The sequence below is a fragment of the Phyllobates terribilis genome, unplaced genomic scaffold (assembly GCF_046119375.1).
Source record: "Phyllobates terribilis strain yellow unplaced genomic scaffold, ASM4611937v1 Scaffold_7__3_contigs__length_470593459, whole genome shotgun sequence".
Taxonomy (NCBI): Eukaryota; Metazoa; Chordata; class Amphibia; order Anura; family Dendrobatidae; genus Phyllobates; species Phyllobates terribilis.
The window spans coordinates 273,032,684-273,050,711 of NW_027362767.1; the positions used below are offsets into that span (position 1 = coordinate 273,032,684).

Sequence of the window (18,028 nt, forward strand, 5' to 3'; positions counted from 1 at the left end):
GGAGCGGGTCTGGGAATACGGCCCCCATAGAGGCAGGACGAACAGGCAAGGTGCGTGTTCAGACAGGACAGACAAGATACAGGAGCAGGTCTAGGTAATCGGCCCCTAGAAGGCAGGAGGAACAGGCTAGGAGCGTGTTCAGACAGGCCTGGAAATACAGCCTCCAGGATAGGCAGACAAGAGAACACAGAACGGGACCTGGCACCTTCAGAGTGCAAGCACACACTGAATGAAACACTATGCTCAGGCAGGAATAGATGGAAGCAGCTGAGCTATATACCAAGTGACAGACAGCAATAGGCTGAGGACGCACAAGGGGTGTGACCCACAGCAGGTACAAAAGGCAGGAAGTGATCGGGCGCCGCCCTTAAGCAGCAGAAACAGACACAAACAGACAGCATGGAGGGAAGCCAGAGAGACATTCTGGACAGGAGATCAAGTGCGCGCTCTTGCACAGTGGGAGATGGACCACTATGCAAGGACGCCGCCAGGTATGTTACAGTACCCCCCCCCTTACGCCCCCTCTTCTTCAGGCCTGCCAGAATCTTCCACAGGGAATTCGAGGGCCAATTCTTCACTTCGAAGAGATCACTTCCCCTGTCCACCGGAAAAACTGGTCTCCTCTGGGTAGCTAGGATGCTACCTCCCATCCAGCCATCCTCAGCAACAGACGAAACGGGTGGAGTACCAGGAACAGCACACAAGGAAGTCTCTCTCCACATATTTTCAGGTGGCACCCCAGAGGGTACAGGAGACAACTGGAAGTCCTCCACCGGGTTGGAGGGGGACAGAGACTTGGGGGTAATCTCTGCTTCGAGGTACATCTTGTCAAGCTCACAGGAAGAAATAGACGGGTTATCAGGTACATAATGAGGAAAAGTCACTGTCTCTTTGTTTTCTGGTGGTACCCCGGAGGATTCAGGAAACAACTGGAGGTCCTCCGCCGGGTCAGAAGAGTGCAGAGGCTCAGAGAAAACATCTGCATCAGAGTACACTAGGTCGGACTCACTGGACGAAGCAGGCGAGGTATCGGGTACCGAGTATAGGAAAGTCTCTGTCCATTCTCCACCAGGTGGCACCCCGAAGGGTTCTGGAGACAACTGGCGGTCCTCCGCATGGTCAGAGGGGTGTAGAGACTCACGGGTAACCTCTGCTTCAGAGTACACTAGGTCGGACTCACTGGACGAAGCAAGCGAGGTATCAGATCCAGGATATAGGAAAGTCTCTGTCCATTTACAACCAGGTGGCACCCCGAAGGGTTCTGGAGACAACTGGAGGTCCTCCGCCTGGTCAGAGGAGTGTAGAGACTCGGGAGTAACCACTGCTTCAGAGTACACTAGGTTGGACTCACTGGACGAAGCGAGCGAGGTATCAGGTACAGAGTATAGGAGAGTCTCTGTCCTTTCGCTACCAGGTAGCACCCCGAAGGGTTCAGGAGACAACTGGAGGTCCTCCGCCTGGTCGGAGGGGTGTAGAGACTCGGGAGTAACCTCTGCTTCGGAGTACACTAGGTTGGACTCACTGGACGAAGCGAGCGAGGTATCAGGTACAGAGTATAGGAGAGTCTCTGTCCTTTCGCTACCAGGTAGCACCCCGAAGGGTTCAGGAGACAACTGGAGGTCCTCCGCCTGGTCGGAGGGGTGTAGAGACTCGGGGGTAACTACCACTTTGGGGTACCCATTGTCAGGCTCACAGGACGAAGCGGACAAAGTATCGAGTACCGGGTGTAGAGAATTCTCTCTCCATTTGTCATCGAGTGGTATCCCGGAGGATTCAGGAGGCAACAGGGGGTCCTCCGCCAGGTAGTAGAGGTGCACAGACTCTGAGGTAACCACAGCTTTGGGGCATCCTTGGACATGCACACCGGTTAAAGTGGGTGAAGCATCTGATGCCGGGTGCAGGAAGTTCTCCTGTGTGGAGTCTGGATGGGCAGAAGTCTCTTCGGGCAGGAGAACTGGTGCACTACCCACGCACATTACCCGTTGGGGCTTCTCCGGGATACAGGGAGATGAAGCTTCAGTAGGGACTTCAAGGTTGGGGTCAGGAGGTCTCAGGGAGGACAGACCCTGGCGTGACGGCTTGCCTCTACGTCTAGCACGTCTGGACTGCCTCTTGAGGTTGGGAGAAGTATTCCGGAAAGCGTAGTCACCCTGTGAGGATTCTGGGTGGGCAGTAGTCTCATTGGGCTGGAGGACTATTGCGCTACCCACACACATTACCCATTGGGGCTGCTCCGGGATATTGGGAAGTGAAGCTTCAGCAGGAGCCTCCGGGTTAGGATCATCGAAGACCATTAGAAAGGCCACCAGGAAGGCCATTAGGTCCAGGAGGATCGGCTCCTGTGTTTCATATAGGGGGTTGATCCATTCCAAGGCATCACCCGCCAGGTAAGACATAATGAATGCCACCTTAACCCGATCGGTGGGAAAACATAGAGGGTAGAACTTGAAGTGTAGCATGCATTGCTCCACAAATGCACGACTTTGTCTAGGATCCCCATAATAACGTAGCGGATCCGCGGGAACGAGAGCAGATAGATCCATCTGGACGGGTGCGTAATTCGCCTGGAACTCAGCTAAAGGAAAAAAAAATATATTTATTTATTTATTTTAATGCATGTATTCGCTGGAAAACTTCTCAGAGAGCGAAGGCCGTGGGGCTCAACGGGAACCATGGCCTGAGCATGCTGTTATGCACACGCCCGGGCTGAGCGGCGTGTGCGTGTGATTGTAGTGATTCCACTGGACCATGAACCGGAGAGTGCCTGGAGGGGCGTGACTAAGTATCTGGCCGATCCGACCAAGATGGCACGACGGCATACGACGCCAGTGCACCAGGGAGAAACCGGGCAGAGGGACCAGGTGCTACTCCAGGTCAAACTCCGGACACGGGGGTTGACCCACACAGGGATTACTGGATCAGGCTGGTTAGGCTGGCGCACAGACTGGAGGGTATAGGCAGGCACGACTGGTATGCAGGCAGGCGGGTAAAGGCAAGCGCAGCTAGAGTGCAGACAGGGAGGCACTAGCAGGTAGGAACACAGGCGGGATAGGACCCAGTACACACTGGGACTCAGGAACAGGCAGGTTAGGCTGGCACAGACTGGTGGATATAAGCAAACACGGCAGGTATGCAGATGGGTGGATACAGGCGAGTATGCAGGCAGGGAGGTACTGGCCGAAAGGACGGGCTGGAGCACAGAAAGGTTAAGACCCAGTACAGACTGGGTCACAGAACCGCAGATGCGGTAGACAACCACAGCAGAGAGGGAACGCCCGAAGCGGTGGGCAAGAACAGAGCAGGACGGGGCTGCAGGAGCAGCGAGCACAAGCAGGGCAGGGCAGGACTGCCGGAGCAGAGGGCAGAAGCAGGGCAGGACAGGACTGCCGGAGCAGCGGGCAGAAGCAGGGCAGGACAGGACTGCCGGAGCAGCGGGCAGAAGCAGGGCAGGACAGGACTGCCGGAGCAGCGGGCAGAAGCAGGGCAGGACAGGACTGCCGGAGCAGCGGGCAGAAGCAGGGCAGGACAGGACTGCCGGAGCAGCGGGCAGAAGCAGGGCAGGACAGGACTGCCGGAGCAGCGGGCAGAAGCAGGGCAGGCTAGAACCGCCGGAGCGGTGAGCAAAGGAGTCAGAGCAGGCTAGAACCACCAGAGCGGTGAGCAAAGGAGTCAGAGCAGGCTAGGCTGAGTAGGGGGGACAGGGCTCTGTTCACACGGAACAGACAGGAAGGGAAAGGCAGAGCCAGACACCCACAGGGTACTAGCAGAGAAGTAGCGAGTGGACCACAAACTCACAAACGGGAGTACAGAGACAACAAGCAGGAGTTAGGTACGAGTTCAGACTCTGCAGAAAAAGGAAGGGAATGGACATAGAGGCAAAACAGGTAAAGGATAGGAGAGAGTACAGACTGGAACTGAGTGTACGGAGGAGACCGACACTGCAGCGGAATACAGGAGCGGGTCTGGGAATACGGCCCCCATAGAGGCAGGACGAACAGGCAAGGTGCGTGTTCAGACAGGACAGACAAGATACAGGAGCAGGTCTAGGTAATCGGCCCCTAGAAGGCAGGAGGAACAGGCTAGGAGCGTGTTCAGACAGGCCTGGAAATACAGCCTCCAGGATAGGCAGACAAGAGAACACAGAACGGGACCTGGCACCTTCAGAGTGCAAGCACACACTGAATGAAACACTATGCTCAGGCAGGAATAGATGGAAGCAGCTGAGCTATATACCAAGTGACAGACAGCAATAGGCTGAGGACGCACAAGGGGTGTGACCCACAGCAGGTACAAAAGGCAGGAAGTGATCGGGCGCCGCCCTTAAGCAGCAGAAACAGACACAAACAGACAGCATGGAGGGAAGCCAGAGAGACATTCTGGACAGGAGATCAAGTGCGCGCTCTTGCACAGTGGGAGATGGACCACTATGCAAGGACGCCGCCAGGTATGTTACATCTCTCCAGTCCGGACGAGCTCTACAGCTTCCAGTCCCGGACTCCTTTTATCACTGCTCCCACAGAGCTCCTGTTCTTATTTTCCCTGTAACTGATCCACACCAGACCAGACTGTGTCTCTGTCTCTGTCTGTGTTCTCTTTCTAACCCCACCTCAGCCCCAGTTTATATAGGGGAAGTTCTTCCCCTCCCAGGACTGGGCAGGAGGTGTGGCATGCTTAGGGTTCCTGACCAGGAGACCTCCCACCTGCTCACAGACGTAATATTGCTATTACTGTGGTAACCAGACCCCTGGGGTTCCACACATGTATGTTCAGGTTTCTGTTGGAGGTATGTATGGATCTACTTGTTGATTTTGACACCATGCATATACAGAATGGATGCACATGTCTTGGTCTGGGCTGGTCTCGGTACCAAGTATGGGTCTCCATGTAAAACTTGGAGCTGACTTCTCTGTTTTTGCCATATCTTATGCCAATACCATGCTCACAGTATTTCTTATGTTTTCTACAGCGTCTCCAGCCATGGCTTATATATCCATTGGAGGACTTTCTCAAGGATTCTGTGGGAATACAGGTAATGTAGCCGCCCGGGGCATGTCGTGTACTCCTTCATGAGAGCCGCTATTGTTTTTCTCAATGTTTTTATCTCTTACACTCATTGCAGAGAGAACAGTTGGACTGCTATGAATAGTTTTGGCTTTCTCACTGTTTCTTAGATAACAATTCACCCAAGTGGCTTCAGCTTTGCAACCAGTAATGATAAGAGAATGACTTCATTCTATTCTAGTTTTGTATATTGTTATTGGATAGGATTCAACCTTAAAGGCTACGTGTAATTGGTGTTCCTGTTTAGGGCCACAAAACCATCAGCATTTTATGCAGATAGGGTTTGGTGCTCCAAATATGCCCATGTCAAAACTGGATGTATCAGCATTTGGGAGTTAAAGGGTCTGAATGCACAAAATGAATCCTTGTATATATCCTGTGACTGCTATATAATAGTGATTACTATAAAAAGTCATAATACACCTGTATTCTCTGGCCGGTCCTGTGTTTAAGGGTGTTTTCACACTGCGTTTAGGCACCTGTTCAGTGGCTCCCATCGGGGCTTACGCCTGAACCCCCTGCTAAACGGGATTCTGATGTATGCTCCGACGGGACCACGGACTATAATTGTGCCGGCAGAGCGAACGTCCACTCTGCCGTGCATCATTTTTGGGCTTATACACCTACTGGATGCGGAAACTCAGGCGCAGTATACTAATCCTTACAGTCCGCCTTCAGTAGGCGAACACGCCCGAAAATATTGCACAACAGAGCACATGTCCGCTCTGTCGGCACCATTATAGTCTATGGCCCCATCTACGCATATGCCTGAATCCTGTTTTGCGGGGGGCTCAGACATAAGCCTCAACTGGGCCAATTAATGGATGCCTGAACGCAATGTGGAAGCTCCCTTACACATGAGGTAAGATTGTTCTTTGGATCATGAACGCTTAGTTCTGTAATCAGTGAAATTTATGGTAAAGTTTAAGAAACGTGTTATTTCTCTTCCTTATTGCGTAAAACTATTATTTATATCTATAATAAATCTTATGACTCTGCCCCACTCATTCAGGTAAATTACAAGTTAAGGTGTCAACTCTCTTATGTTGTGGGATTATGCTGAATCTCTTCTTGCAGAAATCTGGGAATGAAAGATTGCACTTTTGGATTTCAGCATGCCCAATCCTTTGTTTTCACTGGAAATAAGTCACAGCTAGATGTGCCTAGAGGAGCAGATAACTATGGAGGATTCTGTAGGTAAAGGGTGTAGAGGCAAGGACAGAGGAATCCAGACCGTTCAAAGGGGTCTGGAAGAGACAGTGGAATCAGGAGGAGGGTTTGAGGGGGACAGAGGAGTTGCAGGGATCTGGAGAGGCATAAGGGTCTGTGAAGACTGAGTGGTCTAGAGCTGAGGTCCCCAACCGCCGGTCCGCGGACCAGGACCGGGCCGTTGGGGTTTTTCAGCCGGTCCGCGGGGAGAGGGGGCCCCTCCAGCCTCCAGCAGGGCCACCATCAGGGCATGACTGCCCTGACTCCAGTATGGGGCCCGCATGCTAAGCGCCGGGTCGGGGACATCTTAGCGCTGCGCTGCTGCGGCAGCACCTTCATGATTCCCCTGACTTCCGGTCATGTGACGGCGCCGTCACATGGCCGGAAGTCAGGAGAACCTGGTGTCAGCGATTTGGACGAGCGCCAGGATTCTGCAGGGATCGCATGGGGGTAAGTATAACAAGTTTTATTTTTTTTTAAATACAATTAACTAGGAGTGGGGGGAATGGGAGATGCACATGGGGGGAGGGGAGAGATGAGAGATGCACATGGGGGAGGGGAGAGATGAGAGATCCACATGGGGGGGAGGGGAGAGATGAGAGATGCACATGGGGGAGGGGAGAGATGAGAGATCCACATGGGGGGGAGGGGAGAGTTGCACATGGGGGAGGGGAGAGATGAGAGATCCACATGGGGGGAGGGGAGAGATGAGAGATGCACATGGGGGGAGGGGAGAGATGAGAGATGCACATGAGAGGGAGGGGAGAGATGAGAGATGCACGGAGGGGGATGAGAGATGCACGGGGGTGAGCTGCACATGGGGGGGTGAGAGATGCACATGGGGGGGTTATGTTTACATAACTTTGTTGCCTTATGAAGGGCGGGGGGGGCCCCCAAAAATTTCTTGCACAGGGGCCCACTACAGTCTGTGTCCGCCCCTGGGATGAAGTAAATGCAGCTGAACAGCAGCTGTCAGGACAGCTGCCCTGTCCTGCTGCAGGGCGTGATGGGGCCTCAGTGATGCGGCTCCTGGCACAGCACATTATGTGGGGCTCCTGGCATAGCTCCTGGCGGGGACCTGGTCTACACTATATGATAAGTATGCACTAAACTCCAAATCCCTCCATTACCCCGCCCCCATATGACCAAAGCCCCGCCCACCCCACCCCCTCCTTGCTGGGCCATGGAAAAATGATCTTGCTTCAAGCCGGTCCCTGGTGCAAAAAAGGTTGGGGACCACTGGTCTAGAGGGATATAAGTCTGAAGGAGGACAGAGGTGGCTGGAGAGTTCACAGGTGTCTGGGGGGGGGGGGGCGACAGAAGAATCTGAATGAGTCTGGAAGGGACAGAGAAGTTTGGAAAGGTTAGAGGAGTTTCAAAGGGAGATAGGTCTGGAGAGGGGATTGTCTGCCAGCCACTCTCTTCCCTTTACATGCATAGTATTCTGAGTGTAGCGCCGGCGTCCCTGCCCTCTGCTAGGCAGGGACGCTGTTCCCCTCACCTCTCTGCTCCGTGCCCGGCGTCCTCCTCCCGCTCTGCTGGCAGCGCGCGCTCCTTCCCGGCCACTGTGCTTAGGGCGCGCGCGCGCGCTCTCCCTCCCTCTTAATGGGGCCGCGCGCGCCGTCCTAAGGAGTCCCCGGCCAATGGCCGGAGGACTTCACCATATATAAGGCACCTCCTCCAAAATGGAGGTGCCCGAGCAATGTTGTTGCACTGTTCACTACTCTGCTTCAGCCCTCAGGTCCCGTTGCCAGTTACCTGCCAGATACCTGCCAGATTCCTGCCAGCTTGCTGTCTTATTTTCTGCCTAATTATCTGCTACCTGCCTGCTAGTCTGAGGTCCGACAGTCTGCCTTACTACTCCTGTCAGTCTGTCTAAGGACCAGCCTGTCCGCTCACCTGGGAGCGCACTTCAGCCACCTGCCTGCTTGCCTGAGGTCCGACGGTCTGCCTTCCAACTCCTGTCAGTCTGTCTATGGACCAGCTTGCCTGCTCACCTGGGAGCACACATCTGCTACCTGCCTGCTAGCCTACCTGGAGGCTCCGCCGTCACGTGCTGTGACCACCTGCCTGTCCAGTGACTCCTGCCCGCTCACCTGGGAGCGCTCATCTGCTGCCTGTCTGCTAGCCTACCTGGAGGCTCTGCCGTCACGTGCTGTGACCACCCGCCTGTCCAGAGACTTCTGCCCGCTCACCTGGGAGCGCTCATCTGCCGCCTGTCTGTTGGTCTTCCTGGAGGCTCCGCCGTCACATGCTGTGACCACCCGTTCATCCAGAGACTCTCGCCTGCTCACCTGGGAGCTCACGTCTATCATCAGCCGCCACAGGTCGTACCAACCCTTTACCCAGAGACTGCCCCGGTCACTTGCCGTGACCATCTGCCCGTTCATCCAGAGACTGCCCCGGTCACTTGCCGCGACCATCTGCCCGTTCATTCAGAGACTGCCCCGGTCACTTGCCGTGACCATCTGCCCATTCATTCAAAGACTGCCCCGGTCACTTGCCGTGACCATCTGCCCGTTCATCCAGAGACTGCCCCGGTCACTTGCCGTGACCTCCAGCCCGTTCACTCAGAGACTGTCCCGGTCACCTGCTGTGACTTCCTGCCCGTCTTCCCTGGTCGCCACCCGCTCCCTTACAAGGACCGCCCCCTTGTATAGTAGCTCAGAGGTTCCGCCTCCCAGACCCGTTACAGTTTGCTCGGGCCATGGAACCCGGTGGCACCCAAGCTCCCTTGCTCTCGGACCTGTGTCATGAACTGTCCCGTCAAAGGTCCCAACAGGAGTCCATCCTGGGTCACCTGCGGAATGTCAATACTCGCCTGGACACTCTGACTGCTCCACCAGCAACCTCCGCCAGTGCCATGTCTCGCAATCCGGCAGCTCCGCTGCCCACTAATACCATGGTATCCTACCCCGGACCCCGGCTTTCTGCACCTCCTCGCTTCGGAGGCGACTCCGCCCAGGCTCGGGGCTTCATAAATCAGTGCACCCTGCACTTTGAACTATTGTCCCACCAGTTTAACTCCGACCGAGCCAAAATTGCATTCATCATGTCCCATCTCACCGGGGAGGCCCTGGCCTGGCTAAATCCTCTATGGGAGAGAGGAGACCCCCTGGTGTCCAATTTGCCTGCTTTTCTCACGGCTTTCCGGAAAGTCTTCGACGAACCCGGACGGAAGACCTCATCCGCATCATCACTGCTACGCCTCCGTCAGGGAAGTCTCACCGTGGGCCAATATGCCATACGGTTCCGTACCCTTGCCTCGGAGCTGGCCTGGGATAACGACGCTCTGGTATCCGTCTTCTGGGAGGGTCTGTCCGGCCGTATTAAAGATGAACTTGCCGGTCGGGACATCCCTACCACTCTCGATGACCTAATAACTCTTGCCACCCGGATTGACCTACGGTTCCAGGAGCGTGCCAAAGAGGTCACCCGAGAGAGGAGGTTACCACGTCTAGCTCCTACTTTTCAGAAACCCGTCACTCCCTCCGTCTCTACCCAGGTACACTCTCCTGAGCCTATGCAGGTCGACCAGACCAAGATGGTCAAAACCCGTCAGGACTTACGCCGTGCCGAGGGGAGCTGCTTCTACTGTGGCAGTAAGGAGCACCGGATCCGTACCTGCCCGGAGAGGTCGGGAAACGCCTGTGTCTAGGTTCGCTCAGAGAGGTCGACCTAGACAAGAATAAATCCTCTCCATCTCTGCTGTTGTCAGTCTCAATCGTCTGCGGGGAGAACCGTTATTTCGAACCAGCCCAACTTGACTCTGGAGCAGCCGGGAATCTTATTTCACAGTCCCTGGTAGAGAAATACCGCATCCCCACCAAACCTCTGGCTGTACCCTTGTCTGTTGCTGCCGTGGATGGGGGTCTCTTACCACGCCCTATCCAACTCATCACCGAATCCATTACTCTGCAGGTGGGAATGCTGCATTCTGAGAGTATCTCCTTTCATGTTCTGCCTGGACTCTCCCACGCCATCTTGCTAGGTCTACCTTGGCTCCAGAGACATGCACCCGTGCTTGACTGGCAGACCGGAGAAGTCCTTCGCTGGGGACAGGACTGCCATAAGACCTGTCTGGTTCCCGTCCATCCCGTCCGTCCTTCTCCTACCCCAGCTAATCTACCTGGACTTCCGATTCCTTATTGGTCTTATGCTGATGTCTTTAATAAAAAGGAAGCAGAGACACTACCCCCTCATAGACCATACGACTGCCCTATCGACCTGTTACCTGGTACTACTCCTCCCCGTGGGCGTATTTATCCATTATCCGCTGCTGAGACCCGGTCGATGTCCGAATATATTGAGGAGAATCTGGCCAGGGGATTCATCCGGAAATCTACCTCCCCGGCAGGAGCAGGCTTCTTTTTCGTCAAAAAGAAGGACGGCTCTCTCCGTCCCTGTATAGACTATAGAGGCCTTAACCAGATCACGGTGAAGAATAAGTACCCCCTTCCGCTCATTCCGGAGTTATTTGATCGTCTGAGGGGGGCTAGAATCTTCACCAAACTGGACCTCCGTGGGGCGTACAACCTGGTTCGTATCCGTCAGGGGGATGAATGGAAGACGGCATTCAACACCCGGGACGGCCACTATGAATATCTGGTAATGCCCTTTGGTCTCTGTAACGCTCCTGACGTCTTTCAAGAGTTGGTCAATGACATCTTCCGGGACCTTCTCTACTCCTGCGTAGTGGTGTACCTGGACGACATCTTGGTCTTCTCTCCGGATCTCCAGACTCACCGGAGGGACGTTCGTCAGGTCCTGCTCAGGCTCAGGCAGAATCACCTCTTCGCTAAATACGAGAAGTGCCTCTTTGAGCAGACCTCGCTTCCGTTTTTGGGCTACATTATTTCTCAGACCGGCCTACGAATGGATCCAGAGAAACTGTCTGCCATCGAGAAATGGCCTCGACCGGAGGGGTTGAAGGCCATTCAGCGATTCCTGGGCTTCGCTAACTACTACCGCCTCTTCATACCACACTTCTCTTCCCGGACTGCCCCAATTTCCGCGCTCACCCGTAAGGGTACTAATCCCAAAGAGTGGCCGCCCGAAGCAGAGGAGGCCTTTCTTTCCCTAAAACAGGCCTTCTCTTCCGCCCCGGTGCTGCATCGCCCGGACGGCAACAAGCAGTTCTTCCTGGAAGTTGACGCCTCCTCCTCTGGAGCCGGAGAGGTACTTACTCAAAAATCATCTTCCGGGAGAATGGTAACTTGTGGCTTCTTCTCCAAACTCTTCTCCTCTTCTGAGCGCAACTATTCCATAGGAGACCGAGAGTTATTGGCCATCAAGCTGGCGTTGGAGGAGTGGCGTTACCTACTCGAGGGGGCCCTTCACCCGGTAATAATTTACACTGACCACAAGAACTTGGCTTACCTCCAGCATGCCCAGAGACTTAACCCGCGCCAAGCCCGGTGGTCCTTGTTTTTTGCTCGCTTTGATTTTGTTCTTCATTTTCGCCCGGCTGACAAAAACGTCAAAGCAGACGCCTTGTCCCGATCCTTTCTGGTGTCCGATCTCGAGGAAGAACCTAAACATATCATCGATCCCGCCAGAGTAATGCAGGTGGCTCCCGTGAGTTTAAATCGTCTCCCTCCCGGTAAGACGTTTGTTTCAGTACGTGATCGGAAGAAGATCCTACACTGGGGCCATTCGTCTAAACTAGCTGGCCACGCCGGTCAGAAAAAGACCCTCCAGCTTATTGCCCGGCACTACTGGTGGCCTACCCTGCACAAGGACGTAATAGACTTTGTTTCTGCCTGTGTGTCCTGCGCCCGCAACAAAGTCCCGAGACACCTGCCAGCCTGTCACCTCCTTCCGCTTCCTGTGCCTGCTGCCCCCTGGCAGCATATTGCTATGGACTTCATAACTGATCTCCCCGTCTCCGCCGGTTGTACGGTCATTTGGGTGGTCGCTGATCGCTTTTCCAAGATGGCTCACTTTATTCCCCTGCCAGGCCTCCCGTCTGCACCCGAGCTGGCTAAAGACTTTATCCGCCACATCTTCCGTCTTCATGGCCTGCCCCTCCACATTGTGTCGGATCGTGGGGTACAGTTTACCTCACGCTTCTGGAGAGCCACTTGTAAACTGCTAGACGTCACCCTGGACTTCTCTTCCACTTACCACCCACAGTCCAATGGTCAAGTGGAGCGGATCAATCAGAACCTGACCAGTTACCTCCGGCACTTCGTTAATGCCCATCATTCAGACTGGGTGGATCTCCTACCATGGGCCAAGTTCTCTTATAACAATCACGAGAGCGAATCCTCCTCCAAATCCCCGTTTTTTGTAGTCTTCGGTCAGCATCCTCGGATTCCTTTTCCTGTCTCCACCTCTGTGGACAACCCGGCTGCGGAATCTCTCGTTAGCAAATTTTCCTCCATTTGGGAGAGTACCCGATCCGCACTCCTTCAGTCGTCCGAACGGATGAGAAGACACGCTGACAAAAAACGCCTGGATCCTCCACAATTTCGTCCTGGAGATAAAGTCTGGCTCTCATCTAAATATGTCCGACTCAAGATACCTTCATACAAGTTAGGGCCTCGGTTCATCGGCCCTCTGGAGGTCATCAGTCAGATCAACCCGGTGGCCTATAAATTGAAACTCCCGGCCAACTTACGGATCCCTAACTCCTTCCATGTATCTCTCCTCAAACCTGTGGTACTTAACTCTTTTTCCAAGTCTACAGGTACGCCTCCTGCTCCGGTTTCTGCTGAGGACGAGTTTGAGGTAGAGAACATTCTTGCCACCAAAAGGGTAAGAGGAAAGACCTTTTTTCTAGTAGATTGGAAGGGGTTTGGTCCTGAGGAGAGAACGTGGGAGCCCCGGGAGAACATCCATGCCCCTCTTATCCTAGCTAAATTTCTGTCTGGCCTAAAAAAGGGGGGGCCTAAAGGGGGGGTACTGTAGCGCCGGCGTCCCTGCCCTCTGCTAGGCAGGGACGCTGTTCCCCTCACCTCTCTGCTCCGTGCCCGGCGTCCTCCTCCCGCTCTGCTGGCAGCGCGCGCTCCTTCCCGGCCACTGTGCTTAGGGCGCGCGCGCGCGCTCTCCCTCCCTCTTAAAGGGGCCGCGCGCGCCGTCCTAAGGAGTCCCCGGCCAATGGCCGGAGGACTTCACCATATATAAGGCACCTCCTCCAAAATGGAGGTGCCCGAGCAATGTTGTTGCACTGTTCACTACTCTGCTTCAGCCCTCAGGTCCCGTTGCCAGTTACCTGCCAGATACCTGCCAGATTCCTGCCAGCTTGCTGTCTTATTTTCTGCCTGATTATCTGCTACCTGCCTGCTAGTCTGAGGTCCGACGGTCTGCCTTACTACTCCTGTCAGTCTGTCTAAGGACCAGCCTGTCCGCTCACCTGGGAGCGCACTTCAGCCACCTGCCTGCTTGCCTGAGGTCCGACGGTCTGCCTTCCAACTCCTGTCAGTCTGTCTATGGACCAGCTTGCCTGCTCACCTGGGAGCACACATCTGCTACCTGCCTGCTAGCCTACCTGGAGGCTCCGCCGTCACGTGCTGTGACCACCTGCCTGTCCAGTGACTCCTGCCCGCTCACCTGGGAGCGCTCATCTGCTGCCTGTCTGCTAGCCTACCTGGAGGCTCTGCCGTCACGTGCTGTGACCACCCGCCTGTCCAGAGACTTCTGCCCGCTCACCTGGGAGCGCTCATCTGCCGCCTGTCTGTTGGTCTTCCTGGAGGCTCCGCCGTCACATGCTGTGACCACCCGTTCATCCAGAGACTCTCGCCTGCTCACCTGGGAGCTCACGTCTATCATCAGCCGCCACAGGTCGTACCAACCCTTTACCCAGAGACTGCCCCGGTCACTTGCCGTGACCATCTGCCCGTTCATCCAGAGACTGCCCCGGTCACTTGCCGCGACCATCTGCCCGTTCATTCAGAGACTGCCCCGGTCACTTGCCGTGACCATCTGCCCGTTCATTCAAAGACTGCCCCGGTCACTTGCCGTGACCATCTGCCCGTTCATCCAGAGACTGCCCCGGTCACTTGCCGTGACCTCCAGCCCGTTCACTCAGAGACTGTCCCGGTCACCTGCTGTGACTTCCTGCCCGTCTTCCCTGGTCGCCACCCGCTCCCTTACAAGGACCGCCCCCTTGTATAGTAGCTCAGAGGTTCCGCCTCCCAGACCCGTTACACTGAGTCATGTCACTTCTTCCATTATATTGATCCTCTAAACAAAATTTGCTCGTACAAATACTTTCTAATGGCAGACGTATTTTCACCAAACTTTACCAGAAACAGAGGAGGCTCGAGGCCCATTTTATTCCTTTTTTTTTTTTTTGGAAATGATGTCCATAGTGGGTCACTGTTTGTCCTCAGGGACCCTCCATACATACGTCACCTCACGTTAAGGCGCCTGGATACCGAACCTTGTTATCCGTTTGTTTGCTTTTTTTCCAAAACTTTTCCTCAAACCCGCTGCTGTTATAAGATAACGAGACGATTAGTAGCTTTTTTTCTTTTCCTGACTGAATTCATTTTTTCTAACATAGAATAACAGGCGTGATCATCCAGGTCCCTCTGTCAGATAGAGCCGGGGGGACATATGGCCCATTCAGCTCCCTGTTTTGGGCTGTGGCCTCAAAATGAGGGAATCCAGATTTCCTCTGATGCGGCCTATCAGCGCTGTACTCCTTGCAGATTTCCTGTGCATTCATTGAGAAGAACAAGAATAGACTATCACCCTTGTAGCTAAAAGCTTCTTGTAACAATGATTCCATTGTAAGGTGCGCGGGCTGATATTACACTTCCGTCTGAGGCTCCAGCATCTTGTATGACATAATCCATATAGATAATACATAGCGGGCTGGACTAGTCACTGTGAGATGTCCATGAGTTGGTGCTGTGCCATCACTACCAATTCACAGGAATAGCCATACAAACTCGTTTTATTAGCTGAGGTTCCTGGATTATTGCACAGTCACAGATATATACTGTATGTGCTTTGTGGTCATTATACAGCCTTAAATCTCTGAGGGACTCATGTAACAAGTAAAGAAGTGCTGGTTTTCTCAAAAGAGAGGTTGGATCAATGGCTTTCTGTATGGACGTTAGTTTTCAGTGTCCTGGCGTATCACTTGCTATAATATAGGATGGGATAATACATTGCTTTTACTAAGTGACTCCATATTGTGAGTAGACTATATATGTATATATATTTTAAGAAAGCAGGAGTAAGAACCTAGATAGCAGATATGTGTCACCGAGGTAACTGAGATGGTTTTGTTTTGACTGGATTTTGGATTCGGGATTTAGGAGTGACCAAAAGAGCCTGGGTGGGAAAGGTCACTCCCACACTCCAGTCCAGGTCTAATTATAGGCAGCTGGGTTAGCTCAGCAATGTGTGTTGTGTGGGGAGCTGGAGAAAGACCGTTCATGGTGGACAGTCTATGCCAAAGTCTGAGAAGTGCCTGTAATATCTAGTTAGCGAGACTGTTTTGATTTAATTTGCCTTACCCACAGAAAGGATCAGGCAGCCGAAGCTACGTTCACATGGCGCAAAGATGCAGTGTGGAAGGACCCCGGGTTGCCCGTTGTGCTTGATTACAAGACTTTATCGCCACGATGCAGTGGAAGAAAATCGATAACCGGATCCAGGTGCAGATAGAGAATGGCGTGGAGGAGAAGCACAGAAGTTTTTTGCTATTGTGGGAGATCAAGGGAAAGGTTAGGTGGTCATTCTCCATCACATGCTCTTCAAATCGTCAGTGAAGGCTTACCCCTATGTCCTCTGGTGCTATAAGAAAGAGTTGGGCTTCAGCAGTAACCACAAGAAAAAAATGATTAAGCTGCAGAAAAAAATCCAGAGCGGCACCCTGAACTTTAGAGAGGACAACCCCTTTGAGCTTTATATTGCTGCCACCAACATCCGTTATTGCTACTACCTACAATGAGACCCATAAAATCCTGGAAAACACGCAAGTCATGTGCATACTGCTTGCTAGTACCATAGAAGGAGGTGAATTTGTGATTCTTCTGCTTCGTACCATGACGTCCCTCAAACAGTTGTACACCATAATGATGGATGTTCATTCTCTGTTCAGAACCCAGGACCCCAGCGCTGTAAGGCTGCAGTGCTAACCACTGAGCCACCGTGTTGGACATCAGTACACATTAGTGATGTTAGATTATACCCGGTACCCAGAGACTGTGCCTTTGAGACACTAAGACCACACCCTACAAAAGCATAATAGAGCATGTGGCTCAGGTACAAGAGAGGATTGTTAAAGGGGTTGTCTGGTACTTTTAAAATAATGGCAGTGTGTTTTAATGATACATACAAGCTTCTTTCTAATTACGGTACCTGTCCTCATTCACTGGGAAAGTGCGCGGTGGATGCTGGGTGTGACGCAGGGGAATAACCCTGTCACGACAAGTTGCGGCTGCAGCCGAGGGTCCCTCTTCCACGTTCCACCGGTGGCTGCTGGGTTGTGGGCGGGGTTATTCCCCTGCATCACACCAGGTATCCACCGCGCACTCTCCCTGTCCTCATTCACTGGGAAAGCGCGCGGTGAATGCTGGGTGTGACGCAGGGGAATAACCCCGCCCACAACCCAGCAGCCACCGTGGGGACCCCAGCGCTGAGTCACGCCTCACTTGTCGTGACGTCAGCGCGGGGTCACTTGCTGCCTGTGAGCGGCCACCGATAGCGCAGTTCACAGGCAATATCAGCAGCGCAAGGTAATTAAAAAGAAGCTTGTATGCATCATTAAAACACACTGCCATTTTTTTAAAACTACCGGACAACCCCTTTAAAGTTATGCCTATTGTGAAAGAGCACCTCCTCAAGACATAAGAGGCTCATTCCAGATTGCTTAATAGCTTGCCTGGAGTGAGACAGTTTAAGTCTGGGGATCTGGTGCTGGTGCCCACAGTGGAAAGCAAGTTCCTTGCCAAGTGGCAGGGACCTTATGAAGTGGTGGAAAAAGTGGGAGAGGTCAATTATAAAATACACTAACTAGAGAAAAGAAAACCCTTCCAAATATATCATATTAACCTAATTAAACCCTGGAAGAATAGGGAGTCTCTCGAAATCCCTTGCTTGATGGCCCAGTCAGAAGCCAATAATGAGAATGTCAGAGTTGCAGAAACGTCGTCACCCTCCCAAAAACAGCAGTGCCGGGAATTATTAGACCAAAATAAGGTAAGGATATGTTCTCGGAGTTACCAGGTCTCACTTGTGTCATCGAGCATGAGATACTCATGCCTTATGTTCCGGTCAATTTAAAGCCCTATAGGATTCCTGAAGCCTGCTGGGAGGTAATCTAAAAGTAGGTTAAACAGATGGGTTTACCTGAGGTAATTGAGGAGTCAAGGAGTGGGTGGCTAAGCATCAGACTGTTAGTGATAAAGCCAGATGGAGAATGGCAATTCTGTAATGGCTACCCAAAACTTAATGAGGTCTCTAAGTTTGACGCCTACCCAATGCCCCATGTAGATGAGCTTCTTGAAAGGCTAGGGGCAGCTCAGTACATCACCACCCTAGATCTCATGAAAGGGTACTGACAGATTCACTTATCCAAGGAGGCCAAGGAAAAGACGGCCTTCTCAACACTAGAGGGATCTTATCAATATGTTGGGATGCCTTTTGGGTTACACAGGGTTTTGGCCACTTTTCAGAGAGGCATGGTCCGGGTCCTAGCCCCTCATAAAAAGTATGCAGCTGCCTACTTGGATGACATTGGCATCTTCAGCCGGGATTGGAGGAGTCATTTGAGTAAAGTCCAGGCAGTCTTGCAGGC

General features: G+C 53.2%; 1 long non-coding RNA gene across 1 annotated transcript; it reads left to right on the forward strand.

Moving 5' to 3' along the window:
- The first annotated feature begins 4,219 nt into the window (after window positions 1–4,219).
- LOC141153164 (uncharacterized) lies at window positions 4,220–16,676 on the forward strand. Its single transcript, XR_012247251.1, has 3 exons — window positions 4,220–4,444; window positions 4,967–5,029; window positions 15,750–16,676. It is a non-coding gene; the product is annotated as an uncharacterized lncRNA (long non-coding RNA).
- Window positions 16,677–18,028: the final 1,352 nt, after the last annotated feature.